Source organism: Triticum aestivum, chromosome 4B (genome assembly GCF_018294505.1).
Source record: "Triticum aestivum cultivar Chinese Spring chromosome 4B, IWGSC CS RefSeq v2.1, whole genome shotgun sequence".
Classification (NCBI taxonomy): Eukaryota; Viridiplantae; Streptophyta; class Magnoliopsida; order Poales; family Poaceae; genus Triticum; species Triticum aestivum.
The window spans coordinates 557,577,660-557,590,789 of record NC_057804.1 but is presented as its reverse complement, the minus strand read 5'-3'; positions in this window follow the sequence as shown (position 1 = coordinate 557,590,789).

The window sequence follows — 13,130 nt, the reverse complement described above, 5'->3', positions numbered from 1 at the left end:
GGGGTGGTCGGTCCTGCTGATCGGCCGTATTATTTTTCAGCGGAATGGGCTCTATGGCCTCATCGTTGAATTCGGGCAGTAGCTTGCGCTTTGGGTAGCTCTTTGTGTGGCGATTATCACCATATATGTCTTCATTGTCGAGCGCTTTGTTCCATCTGCGGTTGAGTGTATCCTGCGCGGCTTTAAGCCTTTGCTTCTGTTTCTTCAAGCTCCTCACCGCGGCAATAAGCCTTCGCTGGAGGTTCTCTTGTTCCAAGCGTTTTTCCGGGATGACGAATGCATCATCGTCCGGACTGTTCTCTTTTCTGGAGACATGTTGTTGAATTTTTCCCTCGGGATCAGCGTCATCTGACATCAGCTCCGGACTATGTTCCTCGCCCCCTGGCTCGTCCTGCTCCATCGCTGGGTCCATGGAGTCATTGTTTCCATTATAGTCGACTGGGGTGTTATTCTTTCTTGCGTTGTTTTTACTCTGGCTGGATTTAGAGCGGCGTCTATGACGTCGCTTTGGTGGCTTATCGAGGGTTTATCCTTTGTTGTGTCCTCACCATCGCCTTATTTTGGCGTGTCCACCATATATATATATCATATGATGAGGTGGCAGTCCAGCGCCCGGTGGGCGGTGGTTCCTGTTCTTCTCCCGCATCGCCGTGGGTACCATCGATGTCTTTGGAGTCGAAATCCAACGTGTCGGTTAAGTCATCGACAATGGCTATTAAGTGGGTGGTGGGTGGGTGTCGAATTTCTTCGTCGTCCGCTTCCCACTCGAGCCGGACATAGTTCGGCCAAGAGTCTCCTGGCAAAGAGAGAGACTTTAATGAGCTTAGCATGCTGCCCAAGGGCGAGTGCTGAAAGATTTGATAGGCACGGGCGTACGCGGTTCGGATCCTGTAGCCAGAGACGAGTCCGGGGGTCCGAGGGTACTGACCTCATAGGAGATGGGAGGAGTGTTCAGCTCCAAGGCCGATGAGTGTGCTACCTCCATGGCGGGGTCCATCCACCCCTCCTTGGATGGCACAATCTGCTCCGGATTGTTTCCCGGAGCGGCCGTAGGCGCGATAACCCGAGTACTGTCCGGTGGCAGATCTAGGTCATGCTCGTCGTGACTGTCCGGTGCACCTGGCATGGGCTCGAATCCGCTGAAGATCAAGTCTCCGCGGATGTCAGAAGTGTAGTTTAGGTTTCCAAACCTGACCTGGTGGCCAGGGGCGTAGCTGTCGATCTGCTCTAGATGGCCAAGTGAATTGGCCCACAGTGTGAAGCCACCGAATACGAAGATCTATCCAGGAGGGAAAACCTCCCCTTGGACTGCGTCGTTGAAGATGATTAAAGGGGCCATCGAGCCTTATCGCGACGACACAGTGGAACTCTCAATAAAAGCACCAATGTCGGTGTCAAAATCGGCGGATCTCGGGTAGGGGGTCCTGAACTGTGCGTCTAAGGCTAATGGTCACAGGATGCTGTGGACACGATGTTTACCCAGGTTCGGGCCCTCTTGATGGAGGTAATACCCTACTTCCTACTTGATTGATCTTGATGATATGAGTATTACAAGAGTTGATCTACCACGAGATCGTAGAGGCTAAACCCTAGAAGCTAGCCTATGATTATGATTGTTCTTGTCCTATGGACTAAACCCTCCGGTTTATATAGACGCCGGAGGGGGCTAGGGTTACACAGAGTCAGTTATAGAGAAGGAGATCTACATATCCGATTCGCCAAGCTTGCCTTTCACGCAAAGGAGAGTCCCATCCGGACATGGGACGAAGTCTTCAATCTTGTATCTTCATAGTCCAACAGTCCGGCCAAGGTATATAGTCCGCCTCTCCGGATACCCCCTAATCCATGACTCAAATGATGAGGAAGTCGTTGGCATCATGAAGAATCTGTTATTCAACAGCATGCACGGTATTCCCGTGAATCATCATGATTTCTTCATGAGGACTCTGGCAAATGTCGCTATGTCCCCGTTTGAGCTGAAGCCTTACGCTCCATGGATCATGAGATTACTTAGAACAAGATCTTCACTCAACTACAAAGCTGATACACTCAACCATGGAAGCTTCCTGCCCCCGATTGAAGTCCTCAGACGGACATTTTCCTCAGCTGATGAGAAGGGCAAGGCCACTCCTGTCATTGATGAGGGCATTCGTCCATTGGATGGACAGTTCCGCAAAGCTGCTTCATACTCCACCAATGATGATTCTGCCACTCATGATACTGCCGCAAATGCTTCAAAGCAAAGTCCTCACGCAACAGCTCCAAGGGTGATGACTGATTGTGAGTTTCTCCTTAGTCTTCATCAGAAGATGGATCGCAATCACAAATGGGTGAAACGCCAGTTTGGTTCAATTCTTCACAATATGACTGCCACTTATAATTCAGTGAAGAAGAACCACTACTACCTCAACGAAATGTTCGATTGCACCTGGGCTATATTGACTCACCTTTACGGTGATGAGGATCTCAAGCAGATGGGATTCAAGGAGGATTTTGGCTAGGCTATGCCTCCACCAAAGAAATTCAAGAAGGTCGAAGTTCCTCCCTTGGTGGCCAGTTCATATTCCTCGTACCGCGGCACTGATGAAAATGAAGATCTTGACGACACTGCGGCAGGCCCTACTCCAACCGACGACCCCAACGACGCTGGCGCTCCTCCATCTACTTTGTGAAGAAATTCTTCAGGGGCGTTAGTCCTCACTTTTCATCCCTTTTGGTCATTTGATGACAAAGGGGGAGAAAAACTTGAGTTAGTCTTCAAGCGGTTCTATATATATGGGTATTTTTTTGTTAAGTTGCAACTCTCGCTCTTCTGAAGATTCTTGTTGATCGAGTTGTAAACTTAAGTCCAATGGTGAGCAGATACTTTTGCTTTGTTTTTCTGCAATCAAATTCCTCAATTTTGAGTACTTTCATTTCATATGTTTATCCCCGTTGAAAACTTAACCTATATTGTCATCAATCACCAAAAAGGGGGAGATTGTAAGTGCATCTAGTGCCCCTTAGTGATTTTGGTGTATTAAAGACTTATAGGTTAAGGGACTAATATGTTTGTGAGTGTACACAGGCTCTATAAGTCAATGAGGAGTTTGATATTTATAGTGAAAGTCGACCCCTAAAAATGAATGTCTTCGGCTGAAGACTTCGGTTCTCCTGAAGACTTTGAAAGTGAAGAAAATGGTGTGACCATGAAGACTCGATATTCATACGAGGAATCTGAAGCGTGAAGACTTTTGTTTTCATAGTTTCATTTTCTCTTTCTTGAGTCATAGGAAACACCGTACTGTTAAAGGGGGTTGAGGTAATACTAAGGAATTGGAATTCCAAGTGATGCTCATCTCAAAATCCTACACCTACCCAATCCTTCGAGTTAAACCATTGGAAATTTCATATCAGTTCAGTCAATTTCTTCAGTGACAGAGACGAAGATCTTCTGGTCTCTGAGGAATTTTTTTTTGACCGAGGAGTTAGGAATTCACCAGTGCGGATTGCCTACACAGTGAGGAACATGATAGCTCTGAGGAATTCGAACCTCAAAATATCCGACCATTGCTGAGCTGCGCGCTAGCCGTTCCAAAATATATACCACCTAACGATCATATCATTGAAGGGCATTTATGTCTTATCATGTCGGACTGCTCCCTAGGCTATAAATAGCCGCCCCCTACAACTACTAGCTGGTTGGCTGCTCCGAGAGAAACTGACACTTGTCATTTGAGAGCATCCCATCCTACGAGGATTTTGAGTGAAAATCATCAAGTGAGGAAAAACCCAAATCCCAAACACAAACCTACAAACCCCAAAGTGATTGAGCATCACTGAAGAGATTGTTCCTGTGTGGAACCGATGCTTGTTACCTTTGAGGACTATGTATCCTCCAGATAGTTAGGCGTCATGGTCTGAGCATCCAAAAGGAATTGTGGATTACCGAGTGACCTAGTCTGTGATGGTTTGGAAGTCACCTGTGAAGACTTGCCACTACTGTTGAGCGAGATTTGCGTGATCTTAGCTCAAGGAGAATACAGTGCGGACTGTGTGTCCTCGAGTTTAAATACTCAGACGCTCCAACCAGACATACAACTATCATAGCAGTTGGAACTGGTCGAACAAATCATTGTCTTCATCAAGCCAACTGGTTCTATTTCCTCAACCCTTTCATTTCCTGAGTTATGTGTTGATGTACCTGATCATTACTGCTTGAAGACATTGACTAAAGACTTTCTCTATTTCCTCAATCCTAATTCTTCAGCCTGTTTGTCTTCATCCTGCTTATCTTGTGTTTACGCTTTCTGTACTCAGTGTGTGTCTTTCATTTCATCATGATGACTATGCTGTTACTCTGCTTTGCTTATACTTGAGTACTTATTCCGCTGCAAGTAGTTCTTCGCTTAGGACTTTCCTCACCTTGAAATTCCTCATTGAAGATTTCTTAAGAATCTCCTATTCAATCTGCTCTAGTCGACTAAACGCACTTTCAAGCGGGTTAGACTTAAATATGCTAGTCATATTCTTCATGACGCTCTCTTTATGTTTCAATTCTTATCTTTTATGTGAGCATCATTGTCATCAGAAAGGCATTAAAGAAAAGCGCTTGTTGGGAGACAACCCAATATTTACCCTTACTGTTTTTGTGTGTCCACATGATTATAATATTGTTGTAATCATGTTTTATAGCTTTTGTTTCAATAAAGTGCCAAGTAAGACCTTTAGGATAGCTTACGGTGATAGTTGTGTTGATCCTGCTGAAAATCAGAAACTTTTGCGCTCAGTAAATTAGTTTCGATAATTAACAGAAACTTGATTTTGATCTGATTATTTTTGCTCTGGATTGGTACACAAATTACTCAGGTTTTCCTAATTTGGTAGGATTTTTTGAGTTACATAAGTATTCTAGAGTTACCGATTACTACAGACTGTTCTGTTTTTGACAGATTCTATTTTCTATGTGTTGTTTGCTTATTTTGATGAATCTATGAGTAGTATCGGAGGGTATGAAACATACAGAAGTTGGAATACAGTAGATATTACACCAATATGAAATTATAATGAGTTCACAACAGTACCTAAGTGGTGGTTTCATTTTCTTATACTAACGAAGCTTATGAGATTTTCTGTTGAGTTTTGTGTTATGAAGTTTTCAAGTTCTGGGTGAAGTTTCAATGGACTACAGAATAAGGAGTGGCAAGAGCCTAAGATTGGGGATGACCATGGCACCCCAAGGTAATATTCAAGGACAACCAAGATCCTAAGCTTGGGGATGCCCCGGAAGGCATCCCCTCTTTCGTCTTCGTTCATCAGTAACTTTACTTGGAGCTATATTTTTATTCACCACATGATATGTGTTTTGCTTGGAGCGTCATTTTCTTTTGTTTTGTTTTGCTTGCTGTTTGAATAAAATACCAAGATCCTAAATTCTTAAATGTTAGAGAGTCTTCACATAGTTGCATAATTATTCAACTACTCATTGATCTTCACTTATATCTTTTGGAGTAGTTTGTCTTTTTCTCTAGTGCTTCACTTATACCTTTTTAGAGCATGGTGGTGGTTTTATTTTATAGAATTTATTGATCTCTCATGCTTCACTTATATTATTTTGAGAGTCTTTTAGAATAGCATGGTAATTTTCTTTGGTTATAAAATTGGTCCTAATATGATGAGCATCCTAGATAGGTATAATAAAAACAATCATATAAAGTGCATTGAATACTATGAGAAGTTTGATACTTGATGATTGTTTTGAGATATGAGGGTGGTAATATTAGAGTCATGCTAGTTGAAAGTTGTGAATTTGAGAGATACTTGTTATAAAGTTTGTGATTCCCATGGCATGCACGTATGGTGAACCGTTATGTGATGAAGCTGGAGCATGATTTATTTATTGATTGTCTTCTATGAGTGGCGGTCGGGGACGAGCGATGGTTTTTTCCTACCAATCTATCCCCTAGGAGCATGCGTGTAGTACTTTGTTTCGATAACTAATAAATTTTTGCAATAAGTATGTGAGTTCTTTATGACTAATGTTGAGTCCGTGGATTATACACACTCTCACCCTTCCACCATTGCTACCCTCTCTTGTGCCGCGCAACTTTCACCGGTATCATACACCTACCATATACCGTCCTCAAAACAACCACCATACCTACCTATTATGGCATTTCCATGGCCATTCCGAGATATATTGCCATGCAACTTTCCACCGTTTCGTTTATTATGACACGATCCACCATTGTCATATTGCTTTTGCATGATCATGCAGTTGACATCGTATTTGTGACAAATCCACCATTCATAATTCTTTTATACATGTCATTCTTGATTAATTGCATATTCCGGTACACCGCCGGAGGCATCCACATAGAGTCATATTTTGTCCTAAGTATCGAGTTGTAATTCTTGAGTTGTAAGTAAATAAAAGTGTGATGATCTTCATTATTAGAGCATTGTCCCAGTGAGGAAAGGATGATGGAGACTATGATTCCCCCAGAAGTCGGGATGAGACTTGATACGTCTCCAACGTATCTATAATTTATGAAGCATTCGTTCTATTTTATTATCTATTTTGGATGTTTATGGGCTTTATTTTACACTTTTATATTATTTTTGGGAGTAAACTATTAACCGGAGGCCCAACCCATATTGATGTTTTCTTGCCCATTTCAGTGTTTCGAAGAAAAGGAATATCAAACGGAGTCCAAACGGAATGAAACCTTTGGGAGCATTATTTTTGGAATGGATGTGTTCCAGGAGACTTGGAGTCGAAGTCAAGGAAGCTTCGAGGTGGCCACGAGGGTGGGGGGCGCCCCCCTACTGGGCGCGCCCCCTGTCTCGTGGGTCCTCGAGCGTCGTCCGACCGACTTCTTTTGCCTATATAAGTCCATATACCCTAAAACCTTCGGAGAGCAAAATAGATCTGGAGTTCCGCCGCCGCAAGCCTCTGTAGCCACCAAAAACCTCTCGGGAGCCATTTCTGGCACCCTGCCGAAGGGGGAACCCATCACCGGTGGCCATCTTCATCATCCCGACGCTATCCATGACAAGGAGGGAGTAGTTCACCCTCGGGGCTGAGGGAATGTACCAGTAGCTATGTGTTTGATATCTCTCTCTCATGTTCTTGAGGTGATACAAATCTTGATGTATCGCGAGCTTTGCTATTATAGTTGGATCTTATGATGTTTATCCCCCTCTACTCTCTTGTAATGGATTGAGTTTTCCCTTTGAAGTTATCTTATCAGATTGAGTCTTTAAGGATTTGAGAACACTTGATGTATGTCTTGCCGTGCTTATCTGTGGTGACAATGGGATATTCACGTGATCTACTTGATGTATGTTTTGGTGATAAACTTGCAGGTTCAATGAACTTATGCATAGGGGTTGGCGCACGTTTTCGTCTTGACTCTCTGGTAGAAACTTTGGGGCACTCTTTGAAGTACTTTGTGTTGGTTGAATGGATGAATCTGAGATTGTGTGATGCATATCGTATAATCATGCCCACGGATACTTGAGGTGACAATGGAGTATCTAGGTGACGTTAGGGTTTTGGTTGATTTGTGTCTTAAGGTGTTATTCTAGTAAGAACTCTATGATAGATTGAACGGAAAGAATAGCTTCATGTTATTTTACTACGGACTCTTGAATAGATAGAACCCTACCATAATCTCTTCATTTGTTCTCCGTTATTAGTGTCTTTGGAGTGACTCTTTGTTGCATGTTGAGGGATAGTTATGTGATCCAATTATGTTATTATTGTTGAGAGAACTTGCACTAGTGAAAGTATGAACCTTAGGCCTTGTTTCCTAGCATTGCAATACCATCTTCATCCTACGCCTGCCACAGATTGATAAACCTTAGGTCATCCACTTGAGGGAAATTTGCTATTGTCCTACAAACCTCTGCACTTGGAGGCCCAACAACGTCTACAAGAAGAAGGTTGTGTAGTAGACATCAAGCTCTTTTCTTGCGCCGTTGCCGGGGAGGTGAGTTCTTGAAGGTATATCTTTAGATCTTGCAATCGAATCTTTTTGTTTCTTGTTTTATAACTAGTTTAGTCTATAAAAGAAAACTAAAAAATGGAATTGAGTTTGTCTCATACGCTTTATCTTTTTAATATCTTTTGTGAGAATGATGGTAAGGAAAATTGTGCTCAAGTGCTAGAAGAAGTCTATAAAATATTTGGCACTAAATATGTGAGTGATGATCATGATTGCAATGTTGTTAGTATGAATTCTTTGAATACCCATGATGCTAATGATATGCAAAGCCACAAGCTTGGGGAAGCTATGTTTGATGAAGATGACATTTTTTGTCCCCCAAATTTTGATGAGCAAATTTATTATGATGATAGCATGCCTCCTATTTATGATGATTATATTGATGAAAGTGGGTTTGGAAGAGTGTCAACTTTAGGAAGTAATGATCCCACTATTTTGGAGGGTGTTTAATCTTATAATATTTATGAAAGTGGATCTGGAGAGGTCATGACTTTATTTAGTGATGAATCCACTATTTCGGAAGAGGTTCCAATTGATTATGAGAAAAAGTTTCTATCTATGATGATTACTGTGATGACATGTATGATATAAAGAATAATTATTACCATGAAACTTGTCATCTTGATTTTAATTTTCAATTGGATTATGCCTCACATGATAGTTATTTTGTTGAGTTTACTCCCACTATTATTCATAAGAAGAATTTTGCTTATGTGGAGAGTAGAAAATTTTCTATGCTTGTAGATCATGAAAAGAATGCTTTAGGTGCTGGTTATATTGTTGAATTCATTCATGATGCTACTGAAAATTATTATGAGGGAGGAACATATGCTTGTAGGAATTGCAATAATATCAAGTTTCCTCTCTATGTGTTGAAAATCTTGAAGTTATGCTTGTTTTGCCTTCCTATGCTAGTTGATTATTGTTCCCATAAGTTGTTTGATCACAAAATCCCTATGCATAGGAAGTGGGTTAGACTTAAATGTGCTAGTCATATTCTTCATGATGCTCTCTTTATGTTTCAATTCTTATCTTTTATGTGAGCATCATTGAAATCATCATGCCTAGCTAGGGGCGTTAAACGATAGCGCTTGTTGGGAGGCAACCCAATGTTATTTTTTTCCTTGCTTTTTGTTCCTGTTTAGTAATAAATAATTCATCTAGCCTCTGGTTAGATGTGGTTTTATGTTTTAGTTAGTGTTTGTGCCAAGTAGAACCTTTGGGACGACTCAGGTGAAGTCTATATGATCTTGCTGTAAAAAACAGAAACTTTAGCGCTCACGAGATTAGCTGCCATTTTTTTACTGGAGAGTGATTTTAGGTTGATTCTTTTTGCAGATGATTAATATACAAATTCCTCAGGTCTACCAATTTATTTCATAATTTTTGGAGTTACATAAGTATTCGAATGATACAGATTACTATAGACTGTTTTTGAGAGATTATGTTTTCTATGTGTTGTTTGCTTATTTTGATGAATCTATGAGTAGTATCGGAGGGTATGAACCATAGATAAGTTGGAATACAGTAGATGTTACACCAATATGAATTTAGAATGAGTTCACAACAGTACCTAAGTGGTGGTGTTATTTTCTTATACTAACGTAGCTTACGAGTTTTGTGTTGAGTTTTGTGTTGTGAAGTTTTCAAGTTTTGGGTGAAGATTCGATGGACTATGGAATAAGGAGTGGAAAGAACCTAATCTTGGGGATGCCAAAGGCATCCGAAGGTAATATTCAAGGACAACCAAGAGCCTAAGCTTGGGGATGCCCCGGATGGCATCCCGTCTTTCGTCTTCGTTCATCGATAACTTTACTTGGAGCTATATTTTTATTCACCACATGATATGTGTTTTGCTTGGAGTGTCATTATCTTTTGTTAGTATTTGCTTGATTTTATTTAGAATAATGTTTTGCATATATATTTTCAATAAAAATGTCAAGGATAGCCTTTATCATGCTTATTTTGCAAGTATACATGTTGCTGTTTGAAAACAGAAAGTTTACCGCTGTTGCAATAATTTCCGAGAAAAGTCAGACAATGATATAATGTTGAAACTTTTTGCATAATGAGATCTGATAAATCTTCTACATCTTAGTATTTTTGTCATAATTTGTGGAGTTAGGGAAGTATGAAGAATCTTGCATTCTTTACAGACTATACTGTCTTGGCAGATTGCTGTTATGTTTGCATTGTTTGCATATGTTTGCTTGTTTAATGATTCTACTTGAGGATAGAAGTATTAAATATGCAGAGACATTTAGTATGCAATGTTGAATAATAATTTTAGTGATATGTTACAGTAGAAAATGATAAGGTTTTTGCATTGGTTTGTACTAACTTATCTCACGAGTTCTTGTTGAGTTTGGTGTGGATGAAGCTTTTGAGATTTAGGAAACCGAGATATAAAAGGAATTAAGGATACACAAAATCTCAAGCTTGGGGATGACTGAGGGAGTCCTGGACTAGGGGGTGTCCGGATAGCCGAACTATCATCATCGGCCGGACTCCAAGACTATGAAGACACAAGATTGAAGACTTCGTCCCGTGTCCGGATGGGACTTTCCTTGGCGTGGAAGGCAAGCTTGGCGATACGGATATGTAGATCTCCTACCATTGTAACCGACTCTGTGTAACCCTATCCCTCTCCGGTGTCTATATAAACCGGATGGCTTTAGTCCGTAGGACGAACAACAATCATACCATAGGCTAGCTTCTAGGGTTTAGCCTCCTTGATCTCGTGGTAGATCTACTCTTGTAATACCCACATCATCAATATCAATCAAGCAGGACGTAGGGTTTTACCTCCAGCAAGAGGGCCCGAACCTGGGTAAAACATCATGTCCCTTGTCTCCTGTTACCATCCGCCTAGACGCACAGTTTGGGATCCCCTACCCGAGATCCGCCGGTTTTGACACCAACATTGGTGCTTTCATTGAGAGTTCCTCTGTGTTGTCACCGATAGGCTCGATGGCTTCTTCGATCATCAACAAAGACGCAGTCCAGGGTGAGACCTTCCTCCCCGGACAGATCTTTGTATTCGGCGGCTTTGCACTGCGGGCCAATTTGCTTGGCCATCTGGAGCAGATCGAAAGCTACGCCCCTGGCCGTCAGGTCAGATTTGGAAGTTTGAACTTCACGGCTGACATCCGTGGGGACTTGATCTTCGATGGATTCGAGCCACAGCCGAGCGTGCCGCACTGTCACGACGGGCATGACTTAGCTCTGCAGTCGGACAGTAACCTGGAGGATGCACACGAGTCCGCTCCGATCTTCAATTCGGAGGCGGCTGCGCAGATCGAGGACGGGTGGCTAGACACCGCCTCGGGGGCTGCAACCTCTACGGCGATAGAGCCGAACACTGACCTTGTCCCTCATGAAGCTCGTGAGTCCGAGGTGCCGGACTCCTCGCCGAACTCCGAACCTCCCGCGCCCCCCCAATCGAATCCGATTGGGCGCCGGTCATGGAGTTCACCGCTGCGGACATCTTTCAACACTCACCTTTTGGCGACATCTTGAGTTCGCTAAAGTATCTCTCATTATCAGGAGAGCCCTGGCCGGACTGCGGTCAGGACGGTTGGGATGCGGACGACGAAGAAATTCAAAGCCCACCCACCACCCACTTAGTAGCCACTGTCGATGATCTAACCGACATGCTAGACTTCGACTCCGAAGACATCGACGGTATGGACGACGATGCAGGATACGACCAAGAACCAGCACCTACTGGGCACTGGAAAGCCACCTCATCATATGACATATACATGGTGGATATCCCAAAGGAAGGGAATGGAGAAGGAACAGCGGAGGATGACCCTTCCAAGAAACAGCCCAAGCGCCAGCTTCAGCGGCGCCGCTCTAAATCCCGCCACAGCAAGAATGGAGATTCCGGCACCGGAGATAATAACACCCCAGAAAGTGCCGAAGTCAACAACCTCCAGCAAGATTCAGCGCAGGAGGACGGAGACACCAACCCTCATGAGAAAGCAGCAGACAAAGAAGTAGAGGATTACATGCCTCCCTTCGAAGATGAGGCAAGCCTCGACGACGATGAATTCGTCGTGCTTGAGGATCCCGTCGAACAAGAGCGTTTTAAACGCAGGCTTATGGCCACGGCAAACAACCTCAAGAAAAAGCAGCAGCATCTTAGAGCTGATCAAGATCTGCTAGCCGACAGATGGACTGAAGTCCTTGCGGCCGATTAGAGGAGGCATATGAACCTGCATCACCAGCAGACAATACGGCTGACCGACCACCCCGTGGCCTCGACAGAGAGGCCTCTAGGCCCTCCACCAGAACCGTACCTCGGCATCGCTCGAAAAGCACAAGGCCATAGGGGAATGCTCCGGACTTGCGAGATATATTGGAGGATAAGGCAAGACAATCAAGATCGATCTATAGATCGCGTGGGCGCCCCATGATACGCGACGACAACCGTCGTGCCGGACACAGTAAGTCCGGCCGGGCCGAACAAAATATACAAAGCTCTTTTGAACTCCGTCGTGATATTGCCCAAAACAGAGGCGCCGCACACCCACTATGCTTCACAGATGAAGTAATGGATCATCAAATCCCCGAAGGGTTTAAACCCGTGAACATTGAATCTTATGATGGCACAACAGACCCCGCGGTTTGGATCGAGGACTATCTCCTTCATATCCACATGGCCCGCGGTGATGATCTCCACGCCATCAAATATCTCCCACTCAAGCTTAAAGGACCAGCCCGGCATTGGCTTAACAGCTTGCCAGCAGAGTCAATTGGGAGCTGGGAAGACCTGGAAGCCGCATTCCTCGATAACTTCCAAGGCACGTACGTGCGACCACCAGACGCTGACAACCTAAGCCATATAATTCAGCAGCCAGACGAATCGTCCAGACAATTCTGGACACGGTTCTTAACCAAGAAAAATCATATCGTCGATTGTCTGGATGCGGAGGCCCTCGCGGCTTTCAAACATAACATCCGCGACGAGTGGCTTGCCCGGCACCTGGGACAGGAAAAGCCGAAATCCATGGCAGCCCTCACATCACTCATGACCCTCTTCTGCGCGGGTGAGGACAGCTGGCTAGCACGCAGCAACAACCTCAGTAAAAATTCTGGCAGTCCGGATATCAAGGACCGCGATGGCAGGTCACGTCG